The sequence below is a fragment of the Bufo bufo genome, chromosome 4, assembly GCF_905171765.1.
Source record: "Bufo bufo chromosome 4, aBufBuf1.1, whole genome shotgun sequence".
In the NCBI taxonomy this organism is placed as follows: domain Eukaryota; kingdom Metazoa; phylum Chordata; class Amphibia; order Anura; family Bufonidae; genus Bufo; species Bufo bufo.
This window is the reverse complement of record NC_053392.1, coordinates 435,818,217-435,838,514: the sequence shown is the minus strand read 5'-3', so window position 1 is coordinate 435,838,514 and position 20,298 is coordinate 435,818,217.

The following is a 20,298-nucleotide window of genomic DNA, read 5'->3' as shown; positions in this document are numbered from 1 at the left end:
CTACTCTAGGAGGTAGCAGCCTAGTTGGTCACCAGCAGCGAAGTCCAGATCCCTGTAAAGGGGTTATAGAGTGAATACAAGGAGACCACCAGGTAAACGCCCTTAGGTTTAGCCCAAAGTCAAACCAGTTAGTTGGCACAGTGGGGTCACACCCACTGTCCATAGCACTAAATGTGTGAATATATGCGCTTTGGAGGTTTAATAATCATGCCGAATTCAGATTGTGCAATTCATATTTGTGGTGTTTTTTTTTGTACGTGTTACCTGTTAACCCCTTAAGGACCCTGCCATTTTTCACCTTAAGGACCAGGCCATTTTTTGCAAATCTGACATTTGTCACTTTATGTGGTGATAACTTAAAAAGCTTTTACTTATCCAAGCCATTCTGAGATAGTTTTCTTGTCACATATTGTACTTTATGACGGTGGTAAATTTGAGTCAAAATATTTCATTTTTATTTATAAAAAAAAATACCAAATTTACCCAGAATTTGGAAAAAATTGCAATTTTCAAAATTTTTAATTCTCTGCTTTTAAAACAGATAGTGATACCTCCTAAAATAATTATTACTTTACATTTCCCATATGTCTACTTCAAGTTTGGATCATTTTGTAAATGACATTTTCTCTTTTTTTTTGGGACGTTAGAAGGCTTAGAAAGAAAATTTCCAAAACCCACTTTTTAAGGACCAGTTCAGGTCTGAAGTCACTTTGTGAGGCTTACATAATAGAAACCACCCATAAATGGCCCCATTTTAGAAACTACACCCCTCAAGGTATTCAAAACTAATTTCACAAAATTTGTTAACCCTTTAGGTGTTTCACAAGAATTAAAGGAAAATGTACAGTCGTGGCCAAAAGTTTTGAGAATTACATAAATATTGGAAATTGGAAAAGTTGCTGCTTAAGTTTTTATAATAGCAATTTGCATATACTCCAGAATGTTATGAAGAGTGATCAGATGAATTGCATAGTCCTTCTTTGCCATGAAAATTAACTTAATCCCAAAAAAACCTTTCCACTGCATTTCATTGCTGTCATTAAAGGACCTGCTGAGATCATTTCAGTAATCGTCTTGTTAACTCAGGTGAGAATGTTGACGAGCACAAGGCTGGAGATCATTATGTCAGGCTGATTGGGTTAAAATGGCAGACTTGACATGTTAAAAGGAGGGTGATGCTTGAAATCATTGTTCTTCCATTGTTAACCATGGTGACCTGCAAAGAAACGCGTGCAGCCATCATTGTGTTGCATAAAAATGGCTTCACAGGCAAGGATATTGTGGCTACTAAGATTGCACCTCAATCAACAATTTATAGGATCATCAAGAACTTCAAGGAAAGAGGTTCAATTCTTGTTAAGAAGGCTTCAGGGCATCCAAGAAAGTCCAGCAAGCGCCAGGATCGTCTCCTAAAGAGGATTCAGCTGTGGGATCGGAGTGCCACCAGTGCCGAGCTTGCTCAGGAATGGCAGCAGGCAGGTGTGAGCGCATCTGCACGCACAGTGAGGCGAAGACTTTTGGAAGATGGCCTGGTGTCAAGAAGGGCAGCAAAGAGGCCACTTCTCTAAAAAAAAAAACATCAGGGACAGATTGATCTTTGCAGAAAGTATGGTGAATGGACTGCTGAGGACTGGGGCAAAGTCATATTCTCCGATGAAGCCTCTTTCCGATTGTTTGGGGCATCTGGAAAAATGCTTGTCCGGAGAAGAAAAGGTGAGCGCTACCATCAGTCCTGTGTCATGCCAACAGTAAAGCATTCTGAGACCATTCATGTGTGGGGTTGCTTCTCATCCAAGGGAGTGGGCTCACTCACAATTTTGCCAAAAAACACAGCCATGAATAAAGAATGGTACCAAAACACCCTCCAACAGCAACTTCTTCCAACAATCCAACAACAGTTTGGTAAAGAACAATGCATTTTCCAGCAGGATGGAGCACCGTGCCATAAGGCAAAAGTGATAACTAAGTGGCTCGGGGACCAAAACGTTGACATTTTGGGTCCATGACCTGGAAACTCCCCAGATCTTAATCCCATTGAGAACTTGTGGTCAATCCTCAAGAGGCGGGTGGACAAACAAAAACCCACTAATTCTGACAAACTCCAAGAAGTTATTATGAAAGAATGGGTTGCTATCAGTCAGGAATTGGCCCAGAAGTTGATTGAGAGCATACCCAGTCGAATTGCAGAGGTCCTGAAAAAGAAGGGCCAGCACTGCAAATACTGACTCTTTGCATAAATGTCATGTAATTGTCAATAAAAGCCTTTGAAATGTATGAAGTGCGTGTAATTATATTTCACTACATCACAGAAACAACTGAAACAAAGATCTAAAACAGTTTAGCAGCAAACTTTGTGAAAACTAATATTTGTGTCATTCTCAAAACTTTTGGCCACGACGGTAGATGAAATTTCAGAATTTCACTTTTTTGGCAGATTTTCCATTTTAATCCATTTTTTTCCACTAACAAAGCAAGGGTTAACAGCCAAACAAAACTTAATATTTATTACTCTGATTCTGTAGTTTACAGAAACACCCCATATGTGGTCGTAAACTGCTGTACGGGCACACGGCAGGGCGCAGAATGAAAGGAACGCCATATGGTTTTTGGAAGGCAGATCTCACTGGGATAATTTTAAGTTGCCATGTAACATTTGAAGACCCCCTGATGAACCCCTAGAGCATAAACTCCCCCCAAAAAAAAACATTTTGGAAACTACGGGATAAGGTGGCAGTTTTGCATATGTACTATTTTAGGATACATATGATTTTTGGTTGCTCTATATTACACTTTTTGTGAGGCAAGGTAACAAAAAATAGCTGTTTTGGCACTGTTTTAATTTTTTTTATTTACACTGTTCATCTGACAGGTTAGATCATGGGGTATTTTAATAGAGCAGGTTGTTACGGATGCGACAATACCAAATATGACTACTTTTTTGGGTTGTTTGTTTCAGTTTTACATAAAGCATTTTTGAAAAAAATTATTTTTTTTGTGTCTCCATTTTCTGAAAGCCATATATATATATTTTTTATTTTTTTGGGTGAATGTATTATGTATGGGCTCATTTTTTTTGTATGAGATGACAGTTTGATTGGTACTATTTTAGGGTGCTTATGACTTTTTGATCGCTTGGTATTACACTTTTTGTGATGTAAGGTGACAAAAAAATGGCTTTTGTGACACCGTTTTTATTTTTTATTTTTTACGGTGTTCATCTGAGGGGTTAGGTCATATGATATTTTTATACACCAGGTTCTTACGGACGCAGCGATACCTAATATGTATACTTTTTTATTTTATTTAAGTTTTACACAATAACAGCATTTTTTAAACCAAAAAAATCATGTTTTAGTGTCTCCATAGTCTGAGAGCCATAGTATTTTTTTTTTGGGGTGATTGTCTTAGGTAGGGGCTCATTTTTTGCGGGATGAGGTGACGGATAGATTGGTACTATTTTGGGGGTCATACGCCTTTTTGATCTTTTCGCGTTGCACTTTTAATTATGTAAGGTGACCAAAAAAAGTTTTTTTAGCACAGTTTTTATTTTTATTTTTTTGACAGTTGTTCATCTGAGGTGCTAGGTCCTGTGATATTTTTATAGAGCCGGTCGATACGGACGCTGCGATACTTCAGCTTTTGGGGGTCTGATCCCCTTTACAATGCATTACAATACTTCTGTATTGTAATGCAGGGCCGGTTCTAGGTGAAATGGGGCCCTGGGGCGAAAAATAATAAGCTGACTTTAACATTCCCCCCCCCCATCACTACAGAAACACAGCGCCCCACACCTCTTACATCCAGTAACGTCTCCTTTGATGTAGATGTTCTTTGTCCTCGTCTTCTCCTTTCAGACCTTCAGACCAGACCACTATTTTGTCGCCATTTTCCAGCTCTGCAGCTTGACAAAAAAATAAAAAATCTTAGTTTACTACTTTTCCATCATCCTCCCATCTTCTGGACAAATCATCCTACTACCTACTGTGCCGCTGTGCTCCCCAATACTATACTGCAGAAACAGATAATACTAGTACCACACAGAGCCCCCCATATAAAATACCCATTCTTTGTGGCCTCAGTAGAATGGCAGTATCAAGTGCCTCTCTTTCCCCTCATGTGCCAGTAACAAGTGCCTCTCTCCCCCCATGTGCCAGTAACAAGTGCCAACCCCCCTATGTGCCAGTAACAAGTGCCAAACCCCCCATGTGCCAGTATCAAGTGCCAAACCCCCCATGTGCCAGTATCAAGTGCCAAACCCCCCATGTGCCAGTATCAAGTGCCAAACCCCCCCATGTGCCAGTATCAAGTTCCAAACCCCCCCATGTGCCAGTATCAAGTTCCAAACCCCCCCATGTGCCAGTATCAAGTGCCAACCCCCCCCCCCATGTGCCAGTATCAAGTGCCAAACCTCCCCCCCCCCCCCCCCATGTGCCTGTCTGGAGTGTTTGACTGACACAAAACTGGGTGATCCCCCAGCCCCTATTCCAGAAGTGAGTTCTTTTAAGGGAGGCATTAAGTCTACATATTGTCCCCCCTTGCCCGCTGGGAGTAGCATTGACATCTTTTATAAACAAATATTAAGAGATGTAAAAGCCTTGGTATATCCCAAGGTAGATAACAATATTACCAATGAAGAATGGCCAGCTATTAAATGGCTTTCTAATAAAGAAGACGTCATAGTGAAACCAGCGGACAAGGGTGGCAATATTGTACTCCTTACTAAAGAGTATTATATGCAGGAGGCACTTAGACAGTTAGGAGACACCTCTGTCTACCAGAAACTAGACAGAGACCCCATCCCCACTATGGTAGTGCAACTCCGCAAGTTACTTACGCGGTATATTGATTTGAATTTTTTTACGGCACGTATCATGGATCGGCTTGTGCCACCATCCCCCAGTAAACCTACATGGTATTTTTTACCAAAAATTCACAAGTCACTGATCCATCCACCAGGACGCCCCATAGTGGCGGGGATAGGGTCAGTGACTTTATCCAAATATTTGGATTGGCTGCTTAGACCACTCTTACCGCATGCTCCTAACATATTTACAGGACACCAACTCCTTTCTGGAGGCATTGAACCACTTCCAGTGGCAGGATGACTTTAATTTGGTGTCACTTGATGTGGAAAGCTTGTACACCCGTATCCCACATTGGGAGGGTGTACAGGCAGTCATCAAAGTTCTCAGCAAAACTGATAAGAGTGATGTCTATTGCAGCTTTGTCCAAGAAGCACTTAATTTTGTACTCAGCAATAATGTGTTTACATTTGGGGAATGTTAGTACAGGCAGATCCATGGTACAGCCATGGGCACACCTGTGTCTTGTACTTTTGCTAATTTGTTTTTGAGGACCGTTTTGTCTACTCCACTTCAAATCCGTATCTACGATACATAAAACTATTTTTGCGCTACGTGGATGATGTTTTCATGGTGTGGCAGGGTCCGAGGCAATTATGTGAGGACTTTGTGCATTTTCTCAATGACCATAATGACATGAATATGAGATTCACCATGAATTTTGGAGGTGAATCATTATAATTTCTTGATGTCATGGTCACCATAGAGAATAGCACAATAGTCACCACGGGCTATCGTAAGCCCACGGCCACTAATTCCCTGCTGCACCATGATAGTTATCATCCACATAGCGTAAAACAAGCAGTGCCATATGGCCAGTTTATAAGGCTTAAACGCATAAATAGTACGGAGACGGGCTACAAACAGCAGGCTTTAGAACTCAAGAATAGACTACTAGAGAGGGGATACCCAGAATGTACTCTAGACACAGCATTGACAAAAGCAGGTCAATTCACCCAGAAAGAGTTACTTGAAAATAAAAATAAAAACAAAAATAAAGATAAAAAGAGCAATGAACCAAAAAATAACACAGAGAGGTTCGCTTTTGTTTTCAAGTATAGTCCTCTGGCAGATATAATTAAGCAGGCCATATTTAAGAACTGGGAGATGCTCAGGAATGAGGAAGGATTACAAGACCTAGTAGATAACAAACCGCTTGTCACTTTTAAAAAGTGCCACACGATCAGGGATAAATTAGTAAGGAGTAGATTGAGGAAAACCAGAACAAAAAATTGGCTCACCGAAAATATTCCAACAGGAAGCCACAGATGTGGCAATTGCTCTTTTTGCAAACACATGATAAAAGGCAAATACGTATTTTTTGCTGCCATAAAACATAGGCTCATGCAGTTCACTAAGTGTAAAACTAAATATGTAGTCTACCTGATTTTGTGCTCCTGTGGATCTTTTTACATAGGGAAAACTATCCGCCCTATGTATGAAAGGTTCAGGGAACACATAAATTCAGTGAGATCGGGAAAAGGATGCCCAAGATTGATTGAACACGTAGTGAACATGCATGATGGCAGTATAGAATGCCTACAATTTGTGGCCCTGGAGCACATATCTGCACCACCTGCAGGTGGGGACAGGGACCACCTCCTGATGCAGAGGGAGGCAGATTGAATTATTCGCACAAACGCGATGGGACCGCTAGGGTTAAACGACCGCAATGAGTTAAGTGTATACCTATGAGGAGACACGCATCTAGATTAGCCTTTTTATGTAGAAGTAGTTTACGTGTCAGGGATGGTTTTATGTCCGATACTTGTATACATTGTTTCAGTCATTATTTAAGAAGTTGATTACTGATTTGCTCCAGCGTCGGAGATTGCCTAGGCAACTGGAGACCTGTTATAAGGGAGCACACAGGTAACGTGATGAGGTCAGAGGCCAGAGGAAGCGCAAGGTGCGCGAAACGGCCGTCGCCAGCTGATCACTCAGCATACACACGCCTGTGTCCGCCCCAGCCTCTGTTACTTTGTGTATGTCTTCAAAGGATTAAAGAAACTATTTGCAACATCCGGGTGAGTGCCGCTATCATTTTCTTCTCCATTTACCCTATACTTTCACTTTGCCTTACGCTAATCACTAAACTAGCTGCATGCGCCTTACTGAACTAACTACCGCTAATAACCACACGTTACACAGTAGGTACAAATAACATACAATATTTATTAACACCTACAGTACACAACGCACGCAAAGCACTAACAATACAGTACCATAAATACAGTACTAAACTACACTACACAATCCCAAGTTCCACCCACAAACTCTAACTAATACACACACATCCACATTAGCAGCCCACCCAACCTGGCTCTAACACTATCCCTATGAATGAGTAGGGGAGCAGTGGGATTGTAGGACAGCAGGGATAGGGGTATATATTGTACAGCAGGGATTGTACAGCAGGGGGTACAGCAAGGGTTAATAGGGAGCAGGGACGCTCCTGTAGGGATGGTATAGGGAATATGGGAGTAGGGGTAGTAGGGGTTCGTTGGTGGGATAGGGAATATGGGGATATGGGCAAGTAGGGGGTATGTGGGGGATATGGGAATATGGGGTTGTGTAGGGAATATGGGAATCGTTGGTGGGATAGGGGATATAGGCAAGTAGGGGTTAATATAGGGGGTATAGGGTATATGGAAATCGTTGGTGGGATAGGGGATATGGGCAAGTAGGGGTTAATATAGGGGTCCGTTGGTGGGATAGGGTAGGTACTCAGCCCTCCAGGGTCCAGGGCTCTTCTCCTCCTCAGTGCAGGGGCCGCCGGATATTTATGTCTGGCGGCCCACAATGCCGCACCGCCCACACTGGTGCGCAGGCGCGTGCCACCATCAGGGACACGTGGGCCGGTGCAGTGAGATGACGTCACTGCGCCAGCCCGCGCGTCCCTGCACGAGCGCGTCGGGGCCGCGCTGCTTCCTGACAGGAGGGAGAATCCTTTGATCTCCCGCCTGTAACACTTTCCATTCCGGACAGCGCAATAGTAATCGCGCTGCCGGAATACACATAATAGAAGTAGGGGAGGTTTCTCCCCTCTTGCTACTATTCCTTCTATGCGGCGCTGGAGATAATTGATACAAAGGACTCCGATTCTATTGAATCAGAGTTCTTTGAAGCATACGGGATGACTGGACTCTTGTCCGGTCATTCTGATGCATTTAACCAGATGGCATCAGTGTGAATGCTTGGGGCACATTCACACTGATACCTCTGGTTTTAGGTGACATTTTTAAGGGATAAGGGGACATCATATATAATATATATGTATATGGATGCTTGGGGCACATCCATACACATGTATACACCATATGGACAGGATTTTTGGGCTATGAGGGGACACATAGGGGGATATATATACACACATAAAAGGAACATATAAGGGGGCACATATTCCCCACAGGGGCCAACAATGATCCCCCGTGGAATACTAAGGATAGATGGGCGCAGATGTTGGGCACATCTGCGCACATCATCCTATAATGTGTATGCATATATATTATACATGCACGCACATTCGCATGTATATATATATATATATATATATATATGCATATATTTCAACCCTTCCTCAACAGTTATGTCTATGGAGCTGAGTGAGAGCTTATTATTTGCAGAACAATCTGTAGTTCTTATCTATACCATTTGTAGTGTGCATGACTTTTTTAATCACTTTATAATTCAAATTTTCCGTTACACCAATGGTTATAAATATATATGTACATATAGACGCACACACCACAGAACAGTAAAAGAACTACAATCATGCAATTTGCGGAACGGCACGGACAGCCTTTAATATAACTGCCTATTCTTGTCCGTGAAACGCGGACAAGAATAAGACAGGTTATATTTTTTTTGCGGGGCCACGGAACGGAGCAAAGGATACGGACAGCACACGGAGGGCTGTCTGCATCTTTTGCGGCGCCATTGAAGTCAATGGGTCCGCGTCCGAGCCACCAAAACTGCGGCTCGGATGCGGACCAAAACAACGGCAGTGTGCATGAGGTCTTACTAGGATGGAAACTATCACTGAGCATAAACCCCTAAAATTTAACTTTTAATGATATTCAGATAAAATAATAATCAAACCCCAAAAACTTATATATATTGAAAGATAAACAAGATAGCCTAATATCTGATGCCTACACTCAAGATACAAAGTCAGTGTAGTGCATTCATCATATTATACAGCAGCAGAGAAAAGCAACCAGCCTATCGTCTGCATATTTGATAGACCTTGAAACATGCAGTTAAATAACCAGCGGTTGTTTGTTATAAAAACTCACGGTTACTTGTATACAGATGGTCTCTAGATGTTGAAGGACTCACGGTTCCTTGTCACCAGGTAGTCTGTGGGCCAGCAGCCAAAGAAATAGGGTGGGGAAGATGTCCTCTGCCTGAGTTGTCCCTGACGGCTATCCCTGCCTAAAAGCAGAGCACCCGCCCTGATAGGGGCGACCCCACTTCTTGGTGGCTAGACCCTCAAAGTTCCTAGGTGTCCCTACTGACTTAAAACACTCCTCCCGATGCGTTTCCGCAAAAGGAGATATCCAAGTGGTTCATCAGGGGACTGCGCTTAGTTGATACATAAACGCTGCAAGTGATACAAAAGGCACATATGATATGGGCACCGAAATAAAAAGGGACGCACCGGCAATCATACTGGTGTTTCTTTTTTGAAGGCTCCATTGAAAACCACGCGTCTGACGTCACTTCCAGTCACGTGGTCAGCCGAACATAGTGCTGGTTTTCTATACCTACATGATTTCCCATTCTATAGTATGCCCACCCAAAACTATACAGGTAGCAACGGTACTAGGTATGAAAATCGCAGGCACTATATTATACATACTGGTTCAGGCGGATGGGACGTCAAATAAGCGCTGTGGAACGCATCTAGGAAGTGCCAAGACGGTGGAGCGCATTATGCGTTCCACTTACCGGAAGTCTGGTGCGCAAGACCAGATATGCCTCCTAAGAGGCAGTGCAAATACGTCACAGCGCTGCTATGGTTACCAGACGCGATACATACCAGCGCTGTCGATTATACTAAATTGCAGAGGAGCCAATTGTGGTGCCCTAATGGGGAAAAAGAAAAAAGGGACAAATTAAAATTAAAAACCACTGGTATCTCTCCCATGATAAGTGTCATGGCTGAGGATGGGGAAAACCCTCAGCCGTGCGGTATCGGGAGATGTAAGGTCGCTACTTGACCAGTAACACAGAATTAGGGAGCAGGTCACCTCCTAGAGCTTCCCTAATCTGACCCTGACTCCTAGCTGCATGAGCCGCCCTTGAAGGTAGGAGGGCTCATGCTCAGGAACCTTGGATCCCTTCTGACCCTCCGACGATCAGTGGCGTACCACCAATAGAGGCAGGGTACGCCACTGCTATGGGGCCCACGGCACCGGGGGCCCGGAGCGCTCGGAAGGCCCCGCCCCCTCCGTTTATTTTAGCTAAGTAGTAAGCAGTACTAGTACAATTATGAAGAACACACTGGGCGGCGCAGGGACCGCGGCACTTGCCTTTGATCGGCGGGGCCCCCTCCTCCCTCCCCCCTTCCCTATTAACCTGCTCATCATGCTGCCTCACTTGATTCTCCCGCCCGGCCAGCCTGCAGGTGTGTTCTAATTTTCACACTGGCCAATCAGCGCAAGTCAGCAGCACACAGAGGCAGCTGCTGATTGGCCAGTGTTTGTGGGTAGCAGGGACGGGCGCCGGACATACACTGCATCGATCCCATTCCCAGCCCCAGACTGAAGGACTGCCTGCCCGCTCCTGACCGGACATGGTTGGTGCCGGACTGACGGTGGTTTGTTATATTGGGAAGGGTCCCCAGCCAGGAATGGGATGGATAGATAGGTTAATGCAGGCTGCAGCAAGATAACTCATAGGGAGGGGGGCCCATAGAGAACAGTCTGCTTTCCTTCTACTCTGTCCTGTATGAGCCTCCCCCCCCCCCTGAATCCTCTATGAGCCCCCTTAATGCCCCCATTACCCCAAAATGTCCAGGGGGGGAGGAGTAGGAGGAAAGCACACTGTCCTCTATGAGCCCCCAACCCCTAATGCCTCCCAAAATGCCAGGGGGAGAGGAGTAGAAGGAAAACACACTGTCCTGAGCATTTTGGGGGGCATTAAGGGTTTGGGGGGCTCATAGAGGACAGTCTGCTTCCCTCCTACTCTGTCCTGTATCTGTATGAGCCCCCCCCCCTGAATCCTCTATGAGCCCCCCAATTACCCCAAAATGCCCAGGGGGAAGGAGGAGTAGGAGACAAGCACACTGTTCTGAGTCTCTCCGCCCCCCCGAGTCTTCTATGAGCCTCCTGCCTCCCAACCCCTAATGCCCCCATTACGCCAAAATGCCCAGGGGGAGAGGAGTAGAAGGAAAGCACACTGTCCTGAGCATTTTGGTGGGCATTAAGGGTTTGGGGGGCTCATAGTGGACAGTGTGCTCTCCTACTCCTCCGCCCCGGGCATTTTGGGGGGCATTAGGGATTCTTTAATGGGGGTGTGGCATGGGAGGAGCCAGGACAGGAGGTGGGATGGGCCAAGGGTGGGTAGTGGGCGGGGTTATGGGGCCCAATTCAGATGCTTGCTATGGGGCCCAGTGATTTCTATGTATGCCCCTGCCGACGATCCCTGTACTAGGAGCTGGATAGACAGCCCGTTCCTCCTGGACACGGAGTAACAGGAGTCTAAAATGGCCAAGCTATAAAGAAAGGGGAACATAAACAGACATATGGCAATGGCAGGTAAGTGCAACTAGAACCACACTTACCTGCCACAGACACACAACCTGGAACCCACGTGCAAGTGCTGCTGTCCACAAACAACACAAAGGACACCGCACACACAGACATCACACGGGAACCCAGCAAACCATATTCTGCAATAAATAAAGACCATACATAAACCTATGACCACAAGGGTGGCCCCCACTGGCAGATGGAATACACAGGAGGCTGCTTCAGCTAACCATGGCTGAAGTACCCCTCAGACAAGTGATATTCACTGAGGCTTTATAGGCCCAAGTAGCCACACCCACACAGACACACCCAGTGTTCACACACACAGAAGGGATTTAACCCTTCCAACACCAGGCAAGGGAAGACGGACTCTTAAAGGGGAATACACACATAAACAAACACACTTCACCTGTTGCCGCGGGCAACGGCATGCGTGGCAATCATGTCCTGGGGATCAGCCATAGGGCTGAGACACTGCCACCACATGCACACAACACCACACGTTGCCACGGGCAACCAAGTGAAGGAAAGTGTCACAAAACAAACCACTGGCCGTGACAATAAGGTGGCCCAGGGTGTCCCTAATGGATACTATTGTGTACATAAACATGCCCGTATTTTTGGACGGCATGGACTACAGGAAGCAGGAGTAGGAGATCTGTTCATTGAGACCCAATGGACTCACAGTTTTTAAATGATGAATCCACTGGGCCTCTTTACGGAAAATCATTTTATCCCAATCCCAATCCCACCTCTAGGGGATCTTCGCACCACCTCAATGACCTGAAAGCGTAGGGCACTAAAATCACCAGAATGATATTCTAAAACGTGCCTTGCTATCGGTTTGTCTCTCCAATGTTTTACATCACCAATGTGGTCTCCCACCCCAATTTGAGTCACAAATAGGCCGCCAATAAAACGCACAAAAAACGCATTATAGCCGCATGTGCAAACATGAATTTTTATAAATATTTTCATGTTCTTGACATTTTTATGTATTCTATAACTTTGAACTATATGATTGTTTTTATTATGAGCATTGTTTGTCCACTTTTGCTATATGAATCAGGCATGGAGTAGGAGAGGTTCCCTTTAAGACAAAGGGGTATGATAATCGCAAGATCCCAATTCCATTCTTAGATCCAATTTGGATTTTGGATGTATCCCAAATACACTATTTAAGGGACCATACAACATGGAGGCCCTTACCACTGAGAAAGGAACAGGCTATGGTTCCGAAATCCGTTTGATAGAGCTGGGGACCTCCAGACTGTGATCTATGCGGCACCTGCGATGGCTATTTGACTGACAACACCTATACAGAGCCCAGATCACGTGGGACATCAAGCCTGCAGAGCAGCTACATCGATATTACTTGTCGCACACGTGGGACGCCGTGCCTTGCAGCCGTAGCACAGAGACGGCAGGCCGAATCCTAGAGCGGCGGTGCTTTCAATGAGAAGGAGTAACAGAGGTAAGTCATACCAGTGCCGGAGACCACGTGGGACGCCACGCCGAGACACAATACCCCGCTTTCCACATTGAGCCTTCAGGACTGTAAGTATCAGCCTGCGATTATCTATCGTTGATGGAACGATTTCATTGTCAGAACAAAAGATGATCAATTAACTGTTATTGGAATGGGAGCTTTTATCTACATATGACATCAAAACCCAGCTAAATAACCAAGTGGATTGTGCATGCATGCTTTTACTCAAATTATATTAGTTTGAACGCAAATACCACTCCAAGCTTAAAGAGAATACTTACCTACGCACTGTGGGATCTCGAATTGGGTCATATGATTTTAGAGTGATTGTGAATATTTATTCACACACTTCACCTATATTGAAAGATCCTCATTTGGAATCTACCATCAAGCTAGAGCCACCACACAAATAGAGAGATCTCCAATATATGAGGAAGTGATTTTCATTATATATATTATTGCAACTATTGTCTGTTTTTAGGTGAGCAGATTATACAGTCAGGTCCATAAATATTGGGACATCAACACAAGTCTAACATTTTTGGCTCTATACACCACCACAATGGATTTAAAATGAAACGAACAAGATGTGCTTTAACTGCAGACAGTCAGCTTTAATTTGAGGGTATTTACATCTAAATCAGGTGAACGGTGTAGGAATTACAACAGTTTGCATATGTGCCTCCTACTTGTTAAGGGACCAAAAGTAATGGGACAATTGGCTTCTCAGCTTCTCCATGGCCAGGTCTGTGTTATTCCCTCATTATCCCAATTACAATGAGCAGATAAAAGGTCCAGAGTTCATTTCAAGTGTGCTATTTGCATTTGGAATCTGTTGCTGTCAACTCTCAAGATGACATCCAAAGAGCTGTCACTATCAGTGAAGCAAGCCATCATTAGGCTGAAAAAAATAAATAAAAAAAACATCAGATAGATAGCAAAAACATTAGGAGTGGCCAAAACAACTGTTTGGAACATTATTAAAAAGAAGGTGAGCTCAAAGTTTATCTACTTGTGGTGATCAACACCACGTGATTGAACACGTTACCCAAAGATTGATTCTGTCCGAAATGTGTGTTTACAGGAATATTGACAATATCATAGAGATATCCTTGATATACGTCTTTTCATCTTGTATTTGTATCTTATATGATCTGAACGGATATATTTATGTATCTACTGTATTAAACAGTCAATATGTTTGTTTTATTGGCTGACAAAACAATAAAAAGAGTTTTAAAACAAAAAAAGGTGAGCTCAGCAACACCAAAAGCCCCGGAAGACCATGGAAAACAACTGTGGTGGATGACCGAATAATTCTTTCCCTGGTGAAGAAAACACCCTTCACAACAGTTGGCCAGATCAAGAACACTCTTCAGGAGTTAGGTGTATGTGTGTTAAAGTCAACCATCAAGAGAAGACTTCACCAGAGTGAATACAGAGGGTTCACAACAAGATGTAAACCATTGGTGAGCCTCAAAAACAGGAAGGCCAGATTAGAGTTTACCAAACGACATCTAAAAAAGTCTTCACAGTTCTGGAACAACATCCTATGGACAGATGAGACCAAGATCAACTTGTACCAGAATGATGGGAAGAGAAGAGTATGGAGAAGGAAAGGAACTGCTCATAATCCTAAGCATACCACCTCATCAGTGAAGCATGGTGGTGGTAGTGTCATGGCATGGGCATGTATGGCTGCCAATGGAACTGGTTCTCTTGTATTTATTGATGATGTGACTGCTGACAAAAGCAGCAGGATGAATTCTGAAGTGTTTCAGGCAATATTATCTGCTCATATTCAGCCAAATGCTTCAGAACTCATTGGACGGCGCTTCACAGTGCAGATGGACAATGACCCAAAGCATACTGCAAAAGCAACCAAAGAGTTTTTTAAGGGAAAGAAGTGGAATGTTAAGCAATGGCCAAGTCAATCACCTGACCTGAATCCGATTGAGCATGGATTTCACTTGCTGAAGACAAAACTGAAGGGAAAATGCCCCAAGAACAAGCAGGAACTGAAGACAGTTGCAATAGAGGCCTGGCAGAGCATCACCAGGGATGGAACCCAGCGTCTGTTGATGCCGATGCGTTCCAGACTTTGTGCTGTAATTGACTGCAAATAATTTGCAACCAAGTATTAAAAAGTGACAGTTTGATTTATGATTATTATTCTGTCCCATTACTTTTAGGTCCTTAACAAGTGGGAGGCACATATGCAAACTGTTGTGATTCCTACATCGTTCACCTGATTTGGATGTAAATACCCTCAAATTGAGGCTGACAGTCTGTAGTTAAAGCACATCTTGTTCATTTCATTTCAAATCCATGGTGGTGGTGTATAGAGCCAAAAATGTTAGAATTGTGTCGATGTCCCAATATTTATGGACCTGACTGTGTATACCGGCGGAATTTTTTGCACATTTTGTTGGTTGATTGATGCGGTTTTTAATATAAAACGCACACCTTTCTGGATTATATGTGAATATTCCCCTATTTATTGCTATGCTAGGATATAAAGTTATATATACGGAGAAATAACTATTTTCTCCATCGATAGGGGCCAGCGCATCAGAATAACCTTCATTTGTATTTTTATATAACCTTTATTTTGTTTTGTTTTATGCATATGTTTTAATTTTTTTTTTAAATTATCCACATACAGTACAGACCAAAAGTTTGGACACACCTTCTCATTCAAAGAGTTTTCTTTATTTTCATGACTATGAAGGCATCAAAACTATGAATTAACACATGTGGAATTATATACATAACAAACAAGTGTGAAACAACAGAAAATATGTCATATTCTAGGTTCTTCAAAGTAGCCACCTTTTGCTTTGATTACTGCTTTGCACACTCTTGGCATTCTCTTGATGAGCTTCAAGAGGTAGTCCCCTGAAATGGTCTTCCAACAGTCTTGAAGGAGTTCCCAGAGATGCTTAGCACTTGTTGGCCCTTTTGCCTTCACTCTGCGGTCCAGCTCACCCCAAACCATCTCGATTGGGTTCAGGTCCGGTGACTGTGGAGGCCAGGTCATCTGGCGCAGCACCCCATCACTCTCCTTCATGGTCAAATAGCCCTTACTTTCAAAGTTTTCCCAATTTTTCAGCTGACTGACTGACCTTCATTTCTTAAAGTAATGATGGCCACTCGTTTTTCTTTACTTAGCTGCTTTTTTCTTGCCATAATACAAATTCTAACCGTCTATTCAGTAGGACTATCAGCTGTGTATTCACCTGACTTCTCCTCAACGCCACTGAGGGTCCCAACCCCATTTATAAGGCAAGAAATCCCACTTATTAAACCTGACAGGGCACACCTGTGAAGTGAAAACCATTTCAGGGGACTACCTCTTGAAGCTCATCAAGAGAATGCCAAGAGTGTGCAAAGCAGTAATCAAAGCAAAAGGTGGCTACTTTGAAGAACCTAGAATATGACATATTTTCAGTTGTTTCCCACTTTTTTGTTATGTATATAATTCCACATGTGTTAATTCATAGTTTTGATGCCTTCAGTGTGAATCTACAATTTTCATAGTCATGAAAATAAAGAAAACTCTTTGAATGAGAAGGTGTGTTCAAACTTTTGGTCTGTACTGTACGTCCAAGTGAGGGAGTGCCTGTCAAAACTTATTCTATGTTAGTGAGTTGCATGTCTTAATGTCTTCTCTAGGGGGCACTACATTCATAAATATAGTCCTACAACATGCTTAAGTACTGAAGATGTTAAATGACCTGGAATTCATTTTGTTGTCCGTTTAAGCTAGTCATAAATTCCACTTCATGTGATTACAACGTTTAGTTGTTCTACATGACTTTCTCCTATGACTAGTGTTCACATTACTAAATATCAGATTCCAAGCAATATATCTAATTTCCCAGCTCCTGGGGTCTATTTATTATTTCACTGCCTTAGTTAATGACAGTCAACCAATTCCAAAAAATTAGCTTGCTGGACACTGCCGTGATTAAAGTTGAAATGGTAACTGTGCGACATTTTAATAAAATTTAAGCAAAAGACAGAATAGTGCTTACTGTGAAGTATTTACCCCCTGCCGCAGAAGCCATTTCCAAGTACCTCCTAATAACACAAATTTTCTCTATTGCAAATATTTAAAGTGCTCATGTGGTGCTCACCAGATTTCCTATTTGGATTGCACATTAACCCTGTTGATCCTGGAAGTCCTTTAGGAGAATGTATTTTTACCAAACCAAAATGGTTTCCTCATTGCTAAAATCAATTGATTTTATCCTTTCACCCATATAAATTCTAGACAGTCTGAAGATAAGGACTGCAGAGGCTAAAATATGCAGAACTGCACTTAAACATGCTACTTTCCCTTTTTAAAGACTATACTAGCCATTTAGGAGCTTTTAATGCGTCATGACCAGAAGAATTTCACAGGTGCAAAAACAGTTTTCTTTATAGATTTTTTACACATTTATTATTTTTTTGTTACTAATAACTAGAGTTGAGCGAACACCTGGATGTTCGGGTTCGAGAAGTTCGGCCGAACTTCCCGGAAATGTTCGGGTTCGGGATCCGAACCCGATCCGAACTTCGTCCCGAACCCGAACCCCATTGAAGTCAATGGGGACCCGAACTTTTGGGCACTAAAAAAGCTGTAAAACAGCCCAGGAAAGAGCTAGAGGGCTGCAAAAGGCAGCAACATGTAGGTAAATCCCCTGCAAACAAATGTGGATAGGGAAATTAATTAAAATAAAAATAAAAAAAATAAAAATGAACCAATATCAATTGGACAGAGGTCCCATAGCAGAGATTCTGGCTTCACGTCAGCAGAGAATCAGTCTCTTCATGCCATAGCAAAGAATCTGGCTTCATGTCAGCAGAGAATCAGTCTCTTCATGCCATAGCAGAGAATCTGGCTTCATGTCAGCGCAGAATCAGTCTTCATGTCATAGCAGAGAATCAGGCTTCACGTCACCCACCACTGGAACAGGCCACTGTCACACATTTAGGCCCCGGCACCCAGGCAGAGGAGAGAGGTCCCGTAACAGAGAATCTGGCCTTATGTCAGCGCAGAATCTGTATTCATGTCATAGCAGAGAATCAGGCTTCACGTCACCCACCACTGGAACAGGCCACTGTCACACATTTAGGCCCAGGCACCCAGGCAGAGGAGAGAGGTCCCGTAACAGAGAATCTGGCCTTATGTCAGCGCAGAATCTGTCTTCATGTCATAGCAGAGAATCAGGCTTCACGTCACCCACCACTGGAACAGGCCACTGTCACACATTTAGGCCCAGGCACCCAGGCAGAGGAGAGAGGTCCAGTAACAGAGAATCTGGCCTTATGTCAGCGCAGAATCTGTCTTCATGTCATAGCAGAGAATCAGGCTTCACGTCACCCACCACTGGAACAGGCCACTGTCACACATTTAGGCCCAGGCACCCAGGCAGAGGAGAGAGGTCCCGTAACAGAGAATCTGGCCTTATGTCAGCGCAGAATCTGTATTCATGTCATAGCAGAGAATCAGGCTTCACGTCACCCACCACTGGAACAGGCCACTGTCACACATTTAGGCCCCGGCACCCAGACAGAGGAGAGCGGTCCCGTAACAGAGAATCTGGCCTTATGTCAGCGCAGAATCTGTCTTCATGTCATAGCAGAGAATCAGGCTTCACGTCAAACACCACTGGAACAGGCCACTGTCACACATTTAGGACCAGGCACCCAGGCAGAGGAGAGAGGTCCCGTAACAGAGAATCTGGCCTTATGTCAGCGCAGAATCTGTATTCATGTCATAGCAGAGAATCAGGCTTTACGTCCCCCACCACTGGAACAGGCCACTGTCACACATTTAGGCCCAGGCACCCAGGCAGAGGAGAGAGGTCCCGTAACAGAGAATCTGGCCTTATGTCAGCGCAGAATCTGTCTTCATGTCATAGCAGAGAATCAGGCTTCACGTCACCCTCCACTGGAACAGGCCACTGTCACACATTTAGGCCCAGGCACCCAGGCAGAGGAGAGAGGTCCCGTAACAGATAATCTGGCCTTATGTCAGCGCAGAATCTGTCTTCATGTCATAGCAGAGAATCAGGCTTCACGTCACCCACCACTGGAACAGGCCACTGTCACACATTTAGGCCCAGGCACCCAGGCAGAGGAGAGAGGTCCCGTAACAGAGAATCTGGCCTTATGTCAGCGCAGAATCTGTCTTCATGTCATAGCAGAGAATCAGGCTTCACGTCACCCACCACTGGAACAGGCCACTGTCACACATTTAGGCCCAGGCACCCAGGCAGAGGAGAGAGGTCCCGTAACAGAGAATCTGGCCTTATGTCAGCGCAGAATCTGTCTTCATGTCATAGCAGAGAATCAGGCTTCACGTCACCCACCACTGGAACAGGCCACTGTCACACATTTAGACCCAGGCAGAGGAGAGAGGTCCCGTAACAGAGAATCTGGCCTTATGTCAGCGCAGAATCTGTATTCATGTCATAGCAGAGAATCAGGCTTCACGTCACCCACCACTGGAACAGGCCACTGTCACACATTTAGGCCCCGGCACCCAGACAGAGGAGAGCGGTCCCGTAACAGAGAATCTGGCCTTATGTCAGCGCAGAATCTGTCTTCATGTCAAAGCAGAGAATCAGGCTTCACGTCACCCACCACTGGAACAGGCCACTGTCACACATTTAGGCCCCGGCACCCAGACAGAGGAGAGGTTCATTCAACTTTGGGTTGCCCCGCAATATAATGGTAAAATGAAATCAAAAATAGTATTGAATGAGGAAGTGCCCTGGAGTAGAATAATATATTGTTAAGGGGAGGTAGTTAATATCTAATCTGCACAAGGGATGGACAGGTCCTGTGGGATCCATGCCTGGTTCATTTTTATGAACGTCAGCTTGTCCACATTGGCTGTAGACAGGCGGCTGCGTTTGTCTGTAATGACGCCCCCTGCCGTGCTGAATACACGTTCAGACAAAACGCTGGCCGCCGGGCAGGCCAGCACCTCCAAGGCATAAAATGCTAGCTCTGGCCACGTGGACAATTTGGAGACCCAGAAGTTGCATGGGGCCGAACCATCAGTCAGTACGTAGAGGGGTGTGCACAGGTACTGTTCCACCATGTTAGTGAAATGTTGCCTCCTGCTAACACGTTCCGTATCAGGTGGTGGTGCAGTTAGCTGTGGCGTGGTGACAAAACTTTTCCACATCTC